Source organism: Coenobita brevimanus, chromosome 54 (genome assembly GCF_032717465.1).
Source record: "Coenobita brevimanus isolate Jiangsu-jjx chromosome 54, ASM3271746v2, whole genome shotgun sequence".
Lineage (NCBI taxonomy): Eukaryota > Metazoa > Arthropoda > Malacostraca > Decapoda > Coenobitidae > Coenobita > Coenobita brevimanus.
In genome coordinates, this window is record NC_137007.1 from 17,711,958 (window position 1) to 17,730,791 (window position 18,834).

The window sequence follows — 18,834 nt, forward strand, 5'->3', positions numbered from 1 at the left end:
CCAGGCATTGGCAACTCCTTGAAAATAAGTCTTGTCAGTGGTCTGGCAGATACCCATCTTCTTTGACTACACTCCTTTTAATGGCCTTCTTCTGATGCCACTCAGGGTCCACCACATGGCACAGTCCCATAATTTCTCCCTCGTTGATCTTCTGTGGCTCACGGGAGAAATTGGCCACCACAACCGGCAGTTTACCTGCACCTGTTTCCACTCTGGCCATCGTCTTGCACTGTACATCAGGCTCCACTACCCCTAGACAGCTGTCAAAAGAGCCACTCACCTTGCACTACAGCAAGTGTTCTGATCTTGGGGGTATCGCTTTAGTGTGGAGAGCCCTTACCTCGCCACCAGAACTGGTATGTCTCACTGCCATGACAGCAAACGACTTTCCTTGAACCTTCAGCTCCATGGAGCAGAAGTCTAGTTCACATCCCATGGACATCAGATAGTCCAGACCATGAAGGCAATGATCCTTCATCTTGACTACATAGACTGGAAGCGTGGCCTTTTGCCCTGCTTCTTCAGTCTGGACATCCAAAGGTCCCCTCAGTTTTGTACGGTGCCCAGTTATGCCACACAGTTGTTCTGATGACTCAGGCAGATACCAATGATGCAAAATATCAGGCCTCACAAAAGTCTGCTCTGAGGGTGAATCTAACACCAGGGAACACTTCTTGCCATCTGTTCTTCCATCTACCTGCACACTATCAATTGCAGTTCTCTTGCATTTTCTCAGTGGTGGGGCTACTTGGGAAAAGCTAGATGGTGGTTGGCCCCTAACACTAGCTTCCACTAGTGTTCCACTACTTTCTGGTCTTCAGGAGCCTTCATCATATCCTCATTTCTCTTCTTTGGACACTCAAAAATGAAGTCTCCCACCTCACTGCATGTCCAAAATGCTTTTGTTACATTTGTAAATGTCCTTGCACTGCACTCTTGCTCCTTCTTCCATTTGTAACAATTCTTCTTGTGTCCCGGCTTCCCGTGGAACCAGCAACCTTCTCCGGTCTTTTCCTGTTCCCGCTTCCACTTGTAGCAGTGCCCTTTCCTATGTCCTGGCTTTTCACAGTACCAGTAATTTCCTTCATATTTTCCCATTTCATGTACCTGTCCCTTCCTTGCCTTGAATCCCACACTACGACCTTCTTAAAAAGTGGACATACTGGACCTGATGTAGACTCAAATTCTAGAGCCCTGGCTAGTGCCTCGTGCATGCTTCTTAGCTGTGCCTGCTTCACTTGCACTTTCAACTCTGCAATATCAAGAGCATTCATGAACTGGTCCCTCAGAAGAGTAGCCAACAGGTTAGGTGCTGCTCCAGGGTATGCCTTGTATGCCATACTCTCCAGGTCATGAGAAAGCTGCTGTAGGGATTCACGTCAAGCCTGTACATGACTCTGGAATCTTGCTCTAAAAACCTCAGTCTGGTACGTGGTCCTGTATCTGTGCTCCAGCTAATCTTTTAAGGCCTGATAGCTATTCCTCTCCTCTACTGATATCTGGCCAAGACTCTCCTTTGCTGCACCTTTTAGGCTAATAGCAAGCTGCACTGCCCTCTGCCTATCATCCCAACCATTCTGATCCGCAAGTAACTCAGACTGCACATGGTAAACTTCCCAAGATTCTCTACTATCAAATTCCTGAGGTTTCTTCTTATATTTGGACCCCCATTATAGCCATGCATTTCGCTGGTTTGGGCCTAAAAACTGAGGCATCATAATTAAGTCCAGGACTCAATACTCCTACATGCCGATTATTCAACCCTGTAATGTTACCTTTAGATGCTTGGGATTCGTCAAGATTCACTATATTTTGTTCATTCTTTTCATATGCTCCCTGTACACTAAGCTGAGGCTCGGCAGTGCAATAATTCTATACAGCCTCAGTTCTCTCACAAATTATCTTCAAATGACCGTCTACATGGTTAAACTGGTCGTCAATATGCTGTGTACACTGCATCACATGATTGCTTACCTCATTCTTCTGCTGCTCTAGCTTGGCATCTACTTCCTTCTTAAACTGTTGTTGTTCTTTCATTTTCCCCATGAACGCATCTAGCTGTCCTTGCATCCTCAGTTGCAATTCCCTTTGTTGCTCCTGTAATACCTCTCGGAGCTGTTCACATCATGCTTTCTGTTCTTCACTTTCTGTCTCCAGTTGTTCATTCTGTGCTTGCAATTGTTCTTGGATTTCTTTCTGTCCTTCATTCTGTGCTTGTAGTTGAATACTTTGTGCTTGTAGTAACTTCGTAATTGCAGCCAATGACACCTCGTTCTGCCTATCCTGGCTTCTCGTCTGTACACCTTCTGCCTCCACGTCGAGGTTTTACTCACTGCAGAACATTTCTAATGATCCCAATCCTGACACCACTGTATGTCCCTGTCCCACACAGCCATATGCTCCAACACCAATAGTTCAGTATAGGAAGGATGTTCCCCAGCGAGCTATTCTCATGGTCAGCCTTTCGGTGTACAGTATTCAAGATCAGCTCAAGCATCGTAAGTAAACACTGGCTTCTTATGTTCTCTGTCTTTATTTACCAAGTAATTACACGGTATGCTCACCAACTACACTTCACAGATATTCCAAGTACCAGAGCTATACAATCTGCACTAGGCCGAACTGACATCGACCTGCACTGACACTAAAGCCGAAACGACACTGACTCCCTAGGCCCTTCCACCTCCTTATTACACTCCTTATATTACACTTGAAGTTTCTTGTGTACTGTAGCCCCTATCTCTATCTGTTTTTATATTGCCAGACACCTTAATCCCGTAAGGGGTGGCCACAAACAAATCGCCTCCATGTCGCCCTATCCCCCGCCATTTCACAGTCCTACTGCCAGCTCACACCTCCCTGTCTCATATACCTCTCCACTCCATCCTTCCATCTCATCCTTGGCCTCCCCCTTCCTCTCCCCCCTCCACCTCACTCATATACACTCTCCTCGCCAGTGCCCCACTCTCCATCCTCTCCACATGGCCAAACCATCTCAATGTGTTTCTCCTAACGCTTCCTATCACATCCACATCCACACCACAAAGCTCCTTCACTTCCTGATTTGTCAGTCTTTCCATGTTACTCCACATGTTCCTCTCAAATAACTCATTTCAACTTCCCTCACTCTTGACTTCTGTCCCTCCGACAAGGTCCAAGCTTCACTTCCATACCTTAGAGTAGGTATCACAATACTGTCATGTAGTAACATTTTCACTTCCATGCTCACTTCCCTGTATTTAACACTGCTTTCAAGGAATCAGCAACTTTTCTTCCTTATTGTACCCTATCAAGCACTTCACCCTCTAAACTTCCATCCTTGCTCATTTCACTATTCATATACTTAAAGGGACTCACATTTCCCATTTCCTCCTCATCCAACCTCCCTGTACATTCACTGACATCACTTCTCTCAAAGACCATAACTTTACTTTTCCTTACATTCACCGTGTCCAGCACACTCTCCCAAACTCATCCATCAAGCCTTGCAGCTCCTCTTCGTCTTCACTTAACAATACAGGATCATCTGCAAACAACAGCACAGGGAACTTCCAAACACTCCCCTCTCTCATTAGGGCCGCTCCAACATCCCCTGCCCTACCTTGTATCTCTTTTATAACCCTATCCATATACAGATTGAACAGCAATGGAGGCATGACACATCCCTGTTTCAATCCAACCTTCAAATAGAAAAATTCACTCAGTTCACTATCCACATGTACTGCAGCCCTTAGCATCCTCGTACATACTCTTTACGGCATTCAACTCCTTCCCATAAACTCCACATATTCTTAATATATTCTTTCCACAATCCTTGTCTATCCTCCCTGTCATATGCTTTCTCCAAATCCATGATGGCCGCACAGTTACCAAATCAGAGACATCCAAAACCAGGGCCGGATTTCTAAGTATAGGCAATATGGGCAAGTGCCTACCAGGCCATGGCCTGACACAGGCCATCCAGACTTCCAGTGTGGAGTATATATATATTCTGGACGTCCCAATAGGGCCATCACCCATCAGGTCATCAAAAAAGGCCATTATAGGTTATGCCAAAATTTCACTAGAAATAATGGAAAAAAAGGATCTATATGTTGCAGGACAATCATCTGCATTGCCTGCCAGGCCACAGCAGGGTTAAGCCGGCCCTGTCCAAAACATGCCAGAGTTCATTACTCTATGTAGAGCTCTAAATTCTTTAGAATAGAAAGTAAGACAAAATTACATACTTTAACCCCTACACCGTGGGGTTGTTTTTGCACTCCTTGCGCGCTCTGACTGACTTTTTCAAAATTTTTGCCAAAAATCAGTTATTAGTCTTAGAATATTGATATTAAATATGCATATGGCACATACCTTCAGCTTTCCCCTGGGATGTTCGTTGAGCCTTCGTCATCTACCGTAGGACTTGTGGAGACTTCTGAAGTTGGGTAACGAAGTCTCCACTTTACACTTCCCAATACCCCGTAATATGGTTACCACTGCCTGATATTATAACTACAAACACTATTCTATGAATTCCAAGTAGTTTGGAATCCATATTCCAAGAAAAAAACACTGTGAAAAGCAATGTAAATTACGAGCACATACGAGCTTTCCTCCCGTGCTGGTTCCCCGATGGTATTCTGAGGCGGAGCTGTCATTTATTATTTTATAAACACACTCACACTTTATCTTCCTAGTACTTTATTACACTTATTTATATATACAGTATTTATCTCTAAGTCTGTTTCAGTACTAGTAGTTTATTTTCACTCCAGGCATTCACTTTTTTGTCCTGTATACTAGCGTGGAGAACGAATCTGTCACTTTCACTTTCATAACTCCCAGTATTCATACATGCTAGAGTGAAACTTTCACTTTTATTACTCCTAGTATATATACTCATATTCTTATATTACTACTTATTTACATTTGTATTTACATTCTCTATTATAATTACATTATTTACATTTCTATTTTATTTACACTATGTTATGCACTGTCACTTGCAGTAACTTATAAAACTATTTTCCACTGTTCAGTTATATTTACGTTCATTGCTTTCACTTGCTGTTTAAAGATTATCTACACATTATTTACATTTCCACTTGCACTGCTTTAGTCACCTGAAACATCGTAGTCATTGTCCATTGTTATCATTGATAAATTAGCCAGTTCATGTTCCACAGCATTCACTTAGACCTTTACCCCTTTCCACACGAGGTTTAGTAGGGGCATAGGTCACAGGGCCCTTTGCATGGGGCTAAAAAGCGGCGGAATTGGACAGGCGTGAATCCGACGTAGTTTCGCCTTGAAAGATGACAGTAAACTGAATGCTGTTGCCTAGGAGCAGTGAAGGGCTGCCAATGTCAGCATGGTGACAGCTGCTAATATATACGCTATGAAATGATTGGCAGGAAATCTAGACAATACATAATAAATTAGGTAGTTCCAGGTGAATGTAAATATCACTTAGGCTTCTCCCTTCCTTTCTTATATATATTTTTATTATGAGAACAGGTCATACGGCATATTTCAAGGGGAAATAAACAGGGAAAATTAGCGAACGAGTGCACGTGAGGTGTTGCCAGGTGATAATTAGCCCATTCCAGACATATGGCAGTATCAATTACCTTTTCTCTTTCTTTTATGTATTATTTTGTATAAGACTAGGGCAAAGGCACATTTCAACAGATAAAATGAGTGGAAAAATCCGTCCAGCATTTGTGTAGCGCAGCGCAGCTGGTCAGGTGGGAGAAGAGGGTAATGGAGGTGAGGTAAGGAGGGGGGGAGTCAAGGACAAAAGAAAAATGGCTAAACTGTCAACAGTGGATGGGAGTACAGGTGACATTAGCAGAACTGAGTATAGCTGGACGCTGGTAGTACTGATAGATGATACAAGCCACCACTTGAAAGCCCGGGTGAATTCAAAATAACACAGAATCACAAATGTGACACCCCGCGGTATGATCCCTTGCTCCTGAGCATTACGAAAGTGATGCCCCGCGGTTAAGGGGTTAACAATCATGTAAATAAAACATTATAGAGAAAAAGAGCACAAAAATTAATGTACAACTTAGAAAATAACTCCGCTCACAAACAGGACGCTAACTGGCAACTCGGACACATAACTGAACTAGGAGAATCATTGGAAACACACCAGCGCTACCTAACTAACAAATCCTGTTTCTCAACACAGTTCTTTACTCCTCGTTTTATTCAGCTCTCGGATATCTAACTATTAATTATTGCTGATGGTATTGTTTGATTCAGCTGCATCAGTGTGATCTCTCCATATCCATAGGGGTACTGTATATGTTTTCCCATTTTTGTGGAGATTTGTCCACTAACTGTATTCTTTAACTAACATCTACAGTTCTTTGTCAGTCAACTGGAAATATTTATTTCTTTAACTAAAATCAAAAGCATTTTGTCCAACATCTACAAGAATTTGTTTTGAATATGAATCTACAGTATTTTATCCAAAATGAGTAATTTATTTTTTTTGCACTACCATCTACAGTAGTCCATACATCAACTGCAAGTGTCGTTTTTCTTTTAATATCTACGGTACTTCATTCATTAACCGCCGTAAGTGTTTGTTTTGAACTAATATCTACAGTAACTCAGCTGTCAATTAATATATATCTCGTTTGGAGTAATATATAAACCCACTAAACAAATTATCGATATTCTTTTAGCATGACAAAATTTGACGCAGTGGACGAGAGATCTCAAAACAAATTCCTCAGTTAACGTGCCTGGTTGGTATCCCTGATCTGCCTTAAGTACATATTCACCCTCTCAGGCATAGGTGGTTTGAGTTGTTGGATTGTTTAGTGACTTGTACAGCACACCGTGACTCGAATTGGGTAAAAAAAAAAAAAAAATATGACATCGGCGGGAAACTTGTGTCCTCTGTCTGACATGATGTGCATCATGGTCCGTTGTACAGGATGGTATTTAATGACTCGATTCGATTCCGTGCCTAAAAAGGTTCATAGTGGCATCAGAGGCTTCGTAGCACTGGTTACTAAGCAACTTCTTTTGCTTCTTCATTATCACTCTTTTTGTTACTTTGAGAGTTTGAGTTTAAAACAAAAATATAAAAGATGTTGTTGATATGTAATGTGGATGAGATTCAGAATCAACATTAAAACTCCGACTGCCCATTTGAAGCTCAAATTGCCCAGGCTGAAGCAGTTTCCTAGGCAACACACTCCTCACGATATATGCATACCGAGAACCGTCTGCAGTAAAAGTCTGTCTTAAAATAAACAAATATGACTGACCGTCACCCCCTCCATGGTGTTATCACCTTCGTCAAACTGGTGATATACCATTCTCAGTTTCACTATCCATGCCTTACTATTTTACATGTCATTGATATGGTTAATATTATTGTACTACTACGACACATACTGTATAGACTATACATGTGTTGTTCATGGGGTGTTGTATATACTGGGCAGTAAGGCCTATATAGTTTGTCATCAACTAATTTTTAAATTGCTAATGGTGATGGTCATTGTATCACAGCGTGCAAGAAAATCCCAAGGTGGTAACCTTGGCTACGATGGGTGCCAAGCAGACAAATAGCACTTTGATTTCTATAGTATTCAGAAAATAATGCTTGTTGTTTTGAGATCTTCCTTCGAGCATAATGTCCATTGCTATGAATTACTAATTAAACATGATATGAAGATATGGGAGTTATAATATATCTGGAGGGGGAGAGAGAGTAAGCTACTGGGAGCGGGGGGGAGGGGGGTGGAGGGACGGACAGATTGAAGCAGAGGAGGATCAGGTGTGCCAACTCTTACTGTGTGTTCAAGGTTTCTGTACCACTGATAGCTGCAAAGAGCATCGAGGCATGGGGTGCCGATAATTATTATAGTGGGTGTACAATACTGTACTTTATCCATCAACTACAAGTGTTTGTTTTGAAATAATATATGCAGTAACTCAGCTGCCAATTTATATATATCTCGTTTGGAGTAACATCTGCAGTACTTTATCGATCAACTAACAGCATTTATTTTGATGCAAACTAACTCTGCTACTTTTCTCTCACTGCAGCGAAGTTTGGCTGTTTGCTTGGGATTAGCCTCTCCACTTTCTGTCTGAGATCTTGTGCCATCTGACTTGTCAACATTTTACAAACTCTTCCTATATTTCCTCTGTTTAATGTACATACATTCCTCACTGTACTGGCACTTGTTTATTAGTGATTAAGTCTATTTGATCATACTTCATTGTTTGTTTCATCATCTGAAATTAGAAGCCGAATCTTCCCTTCTTCTAATATGCATTTGGTATAAAATCAGTGTGTAGTCCCTGTTGCAATCCATGGATCAGAAACCTGGAGTTCAATCAATTTATTGGAGCTTTAAGTTATTAATGATCGAAAGGGAAACAAATAAATGTTAGGTGTCACATGGAGAGATTAAAAGAATATAGCTTCCTACATAAGGAGGCGCTTAGAGGCAAAGGTTATCATCCTCACAATTAAAAAAGCACTGCAAAATTGTGCAGCCCCATCCTACAGCAGCAGACTCCGTGAAACACAGATGCTCTCAGCAAACACAAATACAGTTCTAAGATCTAAAACGTTCTCTCTAAAGTTATAATTACCTAGTCCTAAATTTTTTCTGCAATAGCTGCTACTCTGTTGCTGAGATCAAAATCAATTCCTTCTGCTCATCCCCCTCCCAGACTGCACCAAGAACATCCCCAGCGAGCTAGGGAGATGGGAAAAGGACAGACATGGGTATGGGCAGGTTAGATCCCTAGTAGAACAGATAAAAGGATGACGGAGTAGTAATCCACATTCGGAGTGAGAAGACGGAGCAGACAGACAGCCATTAGGTCAAAGAAGAAGGATGGTACAGGCGTCCTTGCTGCAGGGGACTGTTTTAGGCTGTGGGTGATGATACTGACGATGATGTTGAATAGTTCAAACATAGGTTCCTGCTAGGTGTGACGGCAACTACCTTTGTTGTTACGCTGTTTGGATCAAATATTATAATCAATATTATAATCAACAAATCCTCACTAGACTGTGAAAGATAGCAGTGGATACAACGAAAAGATACGGTCACATGCATCGCCCAAATATTTAAACATTTTTGGAAATCACTTTTTTCATATGATGACAGAATTTCTTAAACCCACATTTTCAAATAATAAATCAACTTCACCGTCTAGAATCATGATGCACATACTTCATGAATTGTGATGTATGGCTCCACAAACTATACTTAGGCGGTAGAAATGAGGGGTCAGCGGAGGCGTGAAAGTGGCGTGAGCTACAACGCCTTCTATCACAGACACAGGATGAACGAGGACACGACGACAGGACAGTGTGGACAAGTTGGGGTGAGGATATGGAGGGAAGGGAGGCGGGATATGAAGGATGTGTGTAATTGATGAGACACACACACACACACACACACACACACACACACACACACACACACACACACACACACACACACACACAAAGACAGAGAATGAGAACTATCCTTGGTGTATAAAATATCAACAGTTGTGGTACCGTAATATTATGTTCTGAAAGGGTAATGGAAGTCAGGTCTAAATACTGTATACAAAATAAATACTCTTTACGATGAAAATCTCTTCAAATTGCAATCAGATACAAAAGTCCATTCACCACTCCTGCCAGTCTCATCGCTGGAGCCATAAATGGTTAAACTAATGAGACACAATGGATAAAGGTGCATAGTATCACCACCCACAGGTGAATGATAATTTTCACATTAGCCCACTATGTTACATTGGTGTCTGTGGATTCAGCGGTAAATGTGACGCAGGAAAGGCGCATCTGAATGTACACTCCTGGATTCTGGGTATAGTTGTGCTGGAGAAGCCGACAGACAGGAGCTGTGGCCCTATTCATAAAGTATATCAACTAGTTTCTTCGATAATGAAGGCACGATAGCATATGATTATCAGGAACTATTCTGTAGTTTTGTATTAATCACTTTTACACACAATTGATTTTGGTTACAAAGAGGAAGAAGTGGCTAAAGTGGTTACACGATAGGAGTTCAGTTGAAATAAGAACTGAGTATATCGAGAGCAAGAAGCACGTAAAGAGACTAGTGAAGAGGAAAAAGAAGAAGGTAAATGATGATCTGGGACGAAAAATGAATGCGAACTACTCTGAAAATAGGAAGTTATTCTGGAAAGAGGTGCCGAAATATAGAAGTGAAAGCGGAAAGATATGTGATAGTGTGAGGATGCAGGTGGTAGGTTACTAACTCATATAGATGAAGTAAGGACCAGATGGAAAGAATATTTTGAAAGCCTGATGAATGGGAATAGAGAAAGCAGAGCGGCTGTAAACATGATTGGTTTTGGAGGTGTGCAGAGAAGGAATGCATGGCCAGGAGACGTGACACACGCACAGTTGAAGAACGCTGTGAAATGGATGAAAAATGTGAAAGCAGCCGGGCCTGATGAGGTGTATGCAGAGATGCTTAAGTGCAGTGGAGATAGTGGAATGAAGTGCTTGTTGGAGATATGTAAGAAGACATGGATGAGTGAAACTGTGCCTTCAGCGTGGAAAAAGGCTGTGATTGTACCCCTGTTTAAAAATAAAAGTAAGCGAAGTGAATGCAAGAATTATCGTGGCATAAGTTTATTGAGTGTGGTACGAAAGGTATATGGAAGAATTATTATAGAGAAAGTAAGAGAGATATCTGAAGTCCTAGTGAATAATGAACAGGGTTGCTTTAGGAGTGGCAGAGGATGTGTGGATGAAGTATTTGCAGTGAGACAGATAGCAGAGAAGGCTTGTCAGAAGGACCATAATGTGTTTATGGCATTCATGGATGTGGAAAAAGCATACGACTAAGTAGACAGAGAGGGATTGTGGAAAGTTTTGCGCATGTATGGCCTTGAAAGCAGGCTGTGAAGCCTATACCCAGAGTCGGTCTCATATATATAAAGAAAAAAAAAAATGGTAAGCTGCTAGGTGCTGTTAAGAGTTTTTATGATGGTAGCAAAGCATGTGTAAGGGTTAATGGGCATCTAAGTCAATGGTTCACAATCGATGTGGGTGTGTGACAAGGTTGTGTGATGTCTCCATGGTTGTTCAATATATATATATGGATGGGGTGATGAAAGAAGTGAAAAGACGAGTAATGGAGAGAGGGATGGCGTTGGTAATGAATGGTGATGGGTGGAATATCTCAAATTTGTTGTATGCTGATGATGCAGTACTGCTTGTAAGTACCAGACAGGAACTTGGTAGGCTAGTGCAGAGTTTTGTTGATGTCTGTGAGCGTCGTGCCTTGAGAGTAAATGTAGGGAAGAGTAAAGTGATGGGTATTGAGAGAGAAGCTGACTCTCGGTGTGATGTCACAGTGAATGGAGAGCGACTGGAATTGGTGAGAGAGTTCAAATATTTGGGTACAGTGATAGAAAAGAGAGAAAAACGTGCAAAAGAAGTTGAAAGTAGAGTGACACAAGGAAGAAAAGTAGCTGGTGCAATGAAGGCCTTGATAAGAAACAGAGACTTGAGTGTTGCAGCTGCACGAGGCTTACATGAGGGAGTGTTAGTGTCAACTCTAACTTGTGGGTATGAGACTATGGTGTGGCATGAAAATGAAAAGTCAAGAGTAAGAGCGTGGAGATGGGACTGTTGAGGTGTATGTGAAGTACAGAGGGTGGATAGGATACTAGATAGTGTGATTCGTGAAAGGTGTGGAGGGAGGAAGTCGGTGGACACCAGAATCGAACAGAGTGTCCTGAGATGGTATGGTCATGTAGAAAGAATGGATAACAATAGAGTGGTGAAAAAGGTATACCTGAGCGAGTTTGAAGGAGGGAGACGAGGTAGGCCAAGGAGAATGTGGAGGGATTTGGTGGATGAGTGTTTGAGGAAGAGAGGTTTGGAAGTCGGTGAGGCTAGGGAACTGACAAGAGATCGAGCTGGCTGGATGAATGTTGTGAGGAGAAATGCATGATCAGGGATTTTGGCACCCCTTGTGAGCATGACAGCGTCCGGATTGACTCAACCGGATACGTTTGTGTGAAGCTGCAGAATGTGGTGAATGTTTTTTGCTGTATCTGGTAGAGCCAGGATTCCGGGGGCTTGAATGATGAGTGAATGGAAGTGTGGCCTATCTGAACTGGGCAAGCTTGTGCTGTCTGGACATTGCTACTCCTAACCCTGCCCTTGGGTGGGAAAGGAGGTCCGGATGTTCATGATGATGACAAAGTGTTTAGTTGGTCTATGAGAGAAATTTGTAGTAGTACAAGCAGTAGTAGTAGTAGTAATAGTAGTAGTAGTAGTAGTAGTAGAAGTTGTTGTTGTTGTTGTAATAGTAATTACAACCCTAGGCCCATCTGAACGTGAAGCAGATGAACTGCAAGCCAGAGTTGCTCGTCTTGCTCAAACTATCATCGTCCTTTCAGAGGGGGCAGGGATGGGACCGAGGAATGTGTGTATGATCGGGCAGCTCCACCACTCGATCATAGCCTACTGGTGCCATCATATGAAGGCGTCCATGCCCAGTACCAAGTTAGCATAAACAAGCCATTTCACACACAACGTGTACTAAAGAAAGTCTATGAACGCAGCTCCAGTTCTTGCATCTCCAAGATGAAGGTTCAGCAGAGGGTTTAGAACCCTAAGATCTCTGTCTTGTTTGTGTTATGCGTTACGCGAAATATCCCGATGAAACTATTTTTTTGGTGTGGAATTTTCTGAGTTCGTGTATACTGAACACTGTAAGTACATATTCAGATACTATTACACCTACAAGAGAGCAGACATTACGTTCTACTCGACGCGTGTGTGTGTGTGTGTGTGTGTGTGTGTGTGTGTGTGTGTGTGTGTGTTGTTACATAGCCTATGATTTCATCATCCTTTGTGTAATTTTAACGCACAGTATGCTGCATGTTTGATCACGAGCGTGTTCTGCCTCAGTCCCCCCCTTCTACCGTTATAGTAGAGTAAGTCGTCCTTTCTGTTATTCAGTGCGGGATTTTCGACCGATTGTCCCCATCGCTTCATTTGCGCGTCCTTATTACAAGTTGTATTAAGCTCTGCTGGCCCCTATATAATGAGCTCAGTCTCTGCATCATGGCCACTTAGATCTGCTCCTCATTTTGTTCACATCTCTGTCCTCCCCTGTACAGATATTATTATTGTGAGTGCTCAAGAAGTCTCCAACCATCTAGCAGCTGTGTGTAATTTGAGTATAACTGTTGTTGCATTTTTTCTTGTACTGTATAGCATAAGTTTAATTTGTAGGCTTAGTGAAGTTTTTGTTTTGATAATAGTTTGTATCTGTAATTATTTATCTGGCATTCACTGAGTATTATCTGGTATCTCATTTTATCAGGGCTGACTTAGATAAATTTACTCTTGCTAATTTCGTGTTAATAGAGGCTATTGCAGTTAACCATATATTTAACCTGTTTTTGCCATTACATTATCCTTATGAGTCCTGAATGTTTTGTTGTTAATTTAAGCATTAAACTTTAACTTGTAATTTTACCTAACTCTTTTGTTTTGAACCTGGAACTTTACGGGACAGTGGTGATTTTTAGCATTCTCACTTAAAGTGTACGTTATCTTTCTCTGTTCCGTAACATAAATTTGGCGACCTCATATCAGGATATTCAGGATATTATCATAAGGATATTGTTTGATATTTTGTGACTGTGATATATTCATGATGGCTACTATTTCTACACTTGATGAAGCCAGGGATTTTTTGTCAAATGTGCAAACAGTGTGTGATATAGAAAACAGAACAAAGAATGAACTTAAGCTCGTTGCTCAACAATTGGGAATTGCAGTTCACTCTCATCATTCTAAAGATCAAATTGTTGGCATGATTAATAAAAGCTTGTTTAATGTAACTCCTACAAATGAGCAAACGCAGATTGAATTAGCTAAGTTACAGCTAGCCCTGCAGGAGGCTAAGGCTAAGGAGGCTGAATTTCAGGCAAAAGCTAAGGAGGCTGAGGCACAAGTTGAAATTGCTAGGATTCAGGCAGACCATGAGTATCGCATGAAACAAGGTGGAACTGGATCATCTTGCTCTGATGATTTTGATGTGGCTAAAAATGTTAAACTTGTCCCTCCTTTTAATGAATCTGATTTAACAAAGTATTTTCAGTTGTTTGAGAGGGTAGCTACAGGTTTTAATTGGCCTAAGGAGTATTGGCCAGTACTCCTTCAAACTGTTCTCACCGGTAAAGCTCAAGTAACTTATGCATCTTTGCCTCAGGATCAATCTGATAATTATGATGTAGTTAAGAGCTTGATTCCTAAGGCCTATGAGCTTGTTCCTGAAGCTTATAGAGTAAAATTTAGGACAACTTATAAGCAAGATAAGCAATCCCATGTTGAGTATGCAAAAATCAAAGAAGATCTGTTAGAGCAGTGGTTAAATTCTAAGAATGTGGATTCTGATTTTGGTAAATTTAAGCAGATGATTTTGCTGGAGGATTTCAAAAGGTGTATTAGTAAAGATGTAAGCCTATATCTTGATGAGAAAAGAATAGATAATTTGTCTGATGCTGCAGTTTTAGCTGATGAATATGTTCTCACTCAGAAGAGATATTCTAGAGAAAAAGGGAAAGCTGAGAGTAAGTACGTTGCCTCTACTCAGAGTACAGGTAACAGGAAAGAGAATAAGGATGATGTTTCTCATGAAGTAAATACCAGCTTCACCTCTAGATTTCAGAAAAGTAAATGTACTTATTGTAGTAAGCTTGGTCATACTACGGAGAGATGTTTCAGGAGACAGCGTGATGTGAACAAAAAGGAGTCTTTAAATATTCAGTCAATTGATCTAGTGTCCACTCTTGAGAGTTCCCAGAATTCTTTAACTGAGTTAACTGAACCTGCTTTGAGGGGTAACTTAAATTCTCATGATGGAGCTCCTCTTTTGAGCAGTAACGTGGGTGACACTCTCAAGAGTTCATGTGCTAATTTCCTGTCTGATGGTTTTGTCAGTCCTCTGGACAGTAATGACAGGAAATCAGTTAAAATATATCGTGATACAGGTGCTTGCCAATCCCTTATGCTGACCAGTGTTCTAGGCTCTAATTTTAATTCCTCTGATGAAACTGTAATCTTACAAGGTGTAGGGAATAATTACTTCTCTGTTCCTCTGTGCAAAATGAATTTAGAGTCTGGTTTTGTTAATGGTTCTGTTATGGTTGGGTTGGTTGAGACACTCCCAATGTCAGGTGTAACTTTCTTACTTGGAAATGATATTGGTGGAAGTCAAGTGTGTCCAGCTCCTGGCTGCGTCCCAGGATTGTGATGTCCCTGATGTGTTCCCTGCATGTGCTGTCACTAGGGCTAAGTCTAAAGTTACTGGTGATTTAGAGGATAATGATGATGATGTTATCCTAGCTGACACTTTTCTTGCTAATTTGGACCACTCACCAGATGAGGCAGTACCCCGTAGTGTTGATAATTTGTCTCGTCAAGAGTTGGTTGAGTTGCAGGTTGCTGACCCTGAGTTGAAAGGTCTAGCTAACTCTGCTTACAGTGAAGAAGAGTCAGCCGGTGCTTCTACTTGTTATTATGTAAAGTCAGGAGTACTTATGAGGAAGTGGAGACCCCCAACAGCATCAGCCGACTGTGAATGGGAGGTTGTACATCAAGTTGTCATCCCTCGGGTTTGTAGGCAGGATATCATTAGAGTGGCTCATGATTCCAGTTTGGCAGGACACCTTGGAGTGAGGAAGACTGTGGCACGCATTTTGAAACACTTCTACTGGCCAGGTATCTTCAGGGATGTTTCCTGGTATTGTAAGTCTTGTCACACCTGTCAAGTTGTGGGGAAGTGTAATCAGACCGAAAAGGTTGCACCTCTAGTTCCCATTCCTCCTTTTGAGGCGCCATTCACCCGTGTGTTGGTGGATATTGTGGGCCCTCTTCCTAAGACTTCTTCAGGATTTTCTTATGTGTTGACCATGATTGATATGGCTACACGTTATCCTGAAGCCATTCCACTTAGAAATATCTCAGCAAAGAACGTGGTTAAGGAAATGCTAGGGTTCTTCACAAAGTTTGGTCTGCCCAAGGAGGTACAGTCAGACCGGGGAAGTAGTTTCACGTCGAATGTTTTCAAGCGGTCTCTGAAAGAGTTGGGCATCACCCAGATCACGTCTTCAGCTTACCATCCCCAGACCCAAGGAGCGTTGGAGAGATATCATCAAACACTCAAATCGATGCTCAAGAAATACTGTTTGGAACATCAGAAAGACTGGGATAAAGGTCTTCCATTCGTTGTATTTGCCGCAAGAGAATCTCCAAATGAATCACTGGGCTTCTCACCTTTTGAACTACTGTTTGGCCATGAAGTAAGAGGACCCCTTAAGTTACTCAAGGAATGCTGGCTGTCGGAGGAAGATGACGTCAACCTGTTGGAGTATGTGATGAAGTTCAAAGAACGGCTGTCCACTGCTTTACAGCTGGCGAGAGAGAATTTAGGAGCTGCTCAGGAGAAGATGAAGACTTGGTATGATAAGAAGTCCAGGTTACGCCACTTTCAGCCAGGAGATCAGGTTTTGATTCTGCTACCAGTTCATGGGCAACCTCTTCAAGCCAAGTTTAGTGGTCCTTATTTCGTGGAGAAGAAACTCAGTGATGTCAACTATGTCATCGCCACACCAGATCGTAGAAAGAACAAGCAACTATGTCACATCAACATGCTAAAGTTATATCACAGGCGGGACGAAAATAATCCAGTCTGCACTGTAGCTGTTCCACCCGAGTCTGCAAGTGAAGCTCTCCCATGCAGTATGAGCCTGAGTGATAGTTTGGGGAAGAACCCTGATATCATGAATGATCTTCAGACTAAGCTTTCTCATCTACCACCCAAGGAAAGGCAGGAGTTTTCGGCATTACTGCAGGAGTACCCGCAAGTGTTCCGTGCCACTCCAGGAAGAACCACTGTGTTGATGCATGATGTCGATGTTGGAGACGCAAAGCCAATTAAATTGCCTCCTTACCGTGTGAACCCAGTGAAAGTTCCTCTCATCCAGAAGGAGCTTGGCTACCTGTTGGACCACAAGATGATTGAGCCCTGTCAGAGCGAGTGGAGTTCTCCTGTCACTCTGGTCCCTAAGCCAGGTGGGTCACAGAGGCTTTGCATCGACTACAGACGTGTTAATCAGATAACTAAAACAGACACTTACCCTCTCCCTCGTGTGGAAGATTGCATAGACAAGATCGGAAAGGCTAGGTACATAAGTAAGTTTGATTTGTTAAAGGGATACTGGCAAGTACCTATGACTGAACGTGCTAGGGAGATCTCATGTTTTGTAACATTAGGAAAGTCATTTGCATGTTCTGTAATGCCATGTACAGATTGTTTTAGAGTAATAAGAAATTTCCTTTGTAAATTTCTTTTTTCTTTGTGGGGAGGTGTTACATAGCCTATGATTTCATCATCCTTTGTGTAATTTTAACGCACAGTATGCTGCATGTTTGATCACGAGCGTGTTCTGCCTCAGTCCCCCCCTTCTACCGTTATAGTAGAGTAAGTCGTCCTTTCTGTTATTCAGTGCGGGATTGTCGACCGTTTGTCCCCATCGCTTCATTTGCGCGTCCTTATTACAAGTTGTATTAAGCTCTGCTGGCCCCTATATAATGAGCTCAGTCTCTGCATCATGGCCACTTAGATCTGCTCCTCATTTTGTTCACATCTCTGTCCTCCCCTGTACAGATATTATTATTGTGAGTGCTCAAGAAGTCTCCAACCATCTAGCAGCTGTGTGTAATTTGAGTATAACTGTTGTTGCATTTTTTCTTGTACTGTATAGCATAAGTTTAATTTGTAGGCTTAGTGAAGTTTTTGTAATTCATGTAGGGTTCTTTATGTCAGTCATTTTTGATAATAGTTTGTATCTGTAATTATTTATCTGGCATTCACTGAGTATTATCTGGTATCTCATTTTATCAGGGCTGACTTAGATAAATTTACTCTTGCTAATTTCGTGTTAATAGAGGCTATTGCAGTTAACCATATATTTAACCTGTTTTTGCCATTACATTATCCTTATGAGTCCTGAATGTTTTGTTGTTAATTTAAGCATTAAACTTTAACTTGTAATTTTACCTAACTCTCTTGTTTTGAACCTGGAACTTTACGGGACAGTGGTGATTTTTAGCATTCTCACTTAAAGTGTACGTTATCTTTCTCTTTTCCGTAACAGTGTGTATAAACAAAATCACTCGTAAAGTTTCATCCAGTTGTAACCAAACTTGGTGGAAGGGTTCAGGGTTAGTCAAGAGGCTGACATGGTGGTTTAGTAAGCTAATGCTCTCCAGCCGGATTTAGCTTGGAGGGGCGTATATCCGAGGGATGATTAGAGTTACTGCTCACATAATGCAACTCAGGGGCCAATGGAGGCTGGTCAACCTCGCCTTAAATGACAGGACTGAGTTGCCTGGCCCGGACTCCACGGCTTCTGATACAGCATAAAAAAAGGGGGGGAGGGGGACATGACAGATGAACGAACTTTTTATATATCACTTTAAGTCTCATGAGTGTTTAACTTAACCTTATAACATTCAGAGGCATAATCCTACACTCACACACAACTGATTGTTAGAATAACCGAAAATGCCTGAAAAGCTATTGAGTAAATAATAATGATGTGAAATGGTAATACAATTAATATCTGGGGTTGTATATTTACTTTGGAATTATTCGGAATAAAAACTGTCTCGGGAATATGTATTACACGTTTTATACTTGTGAGTAACAATTACCCTTTCCAGTACTAGACATCTTTCTTTGGCTGAATGAAATCAACTGACATTTACAGATGCTGAACTAGAACAAG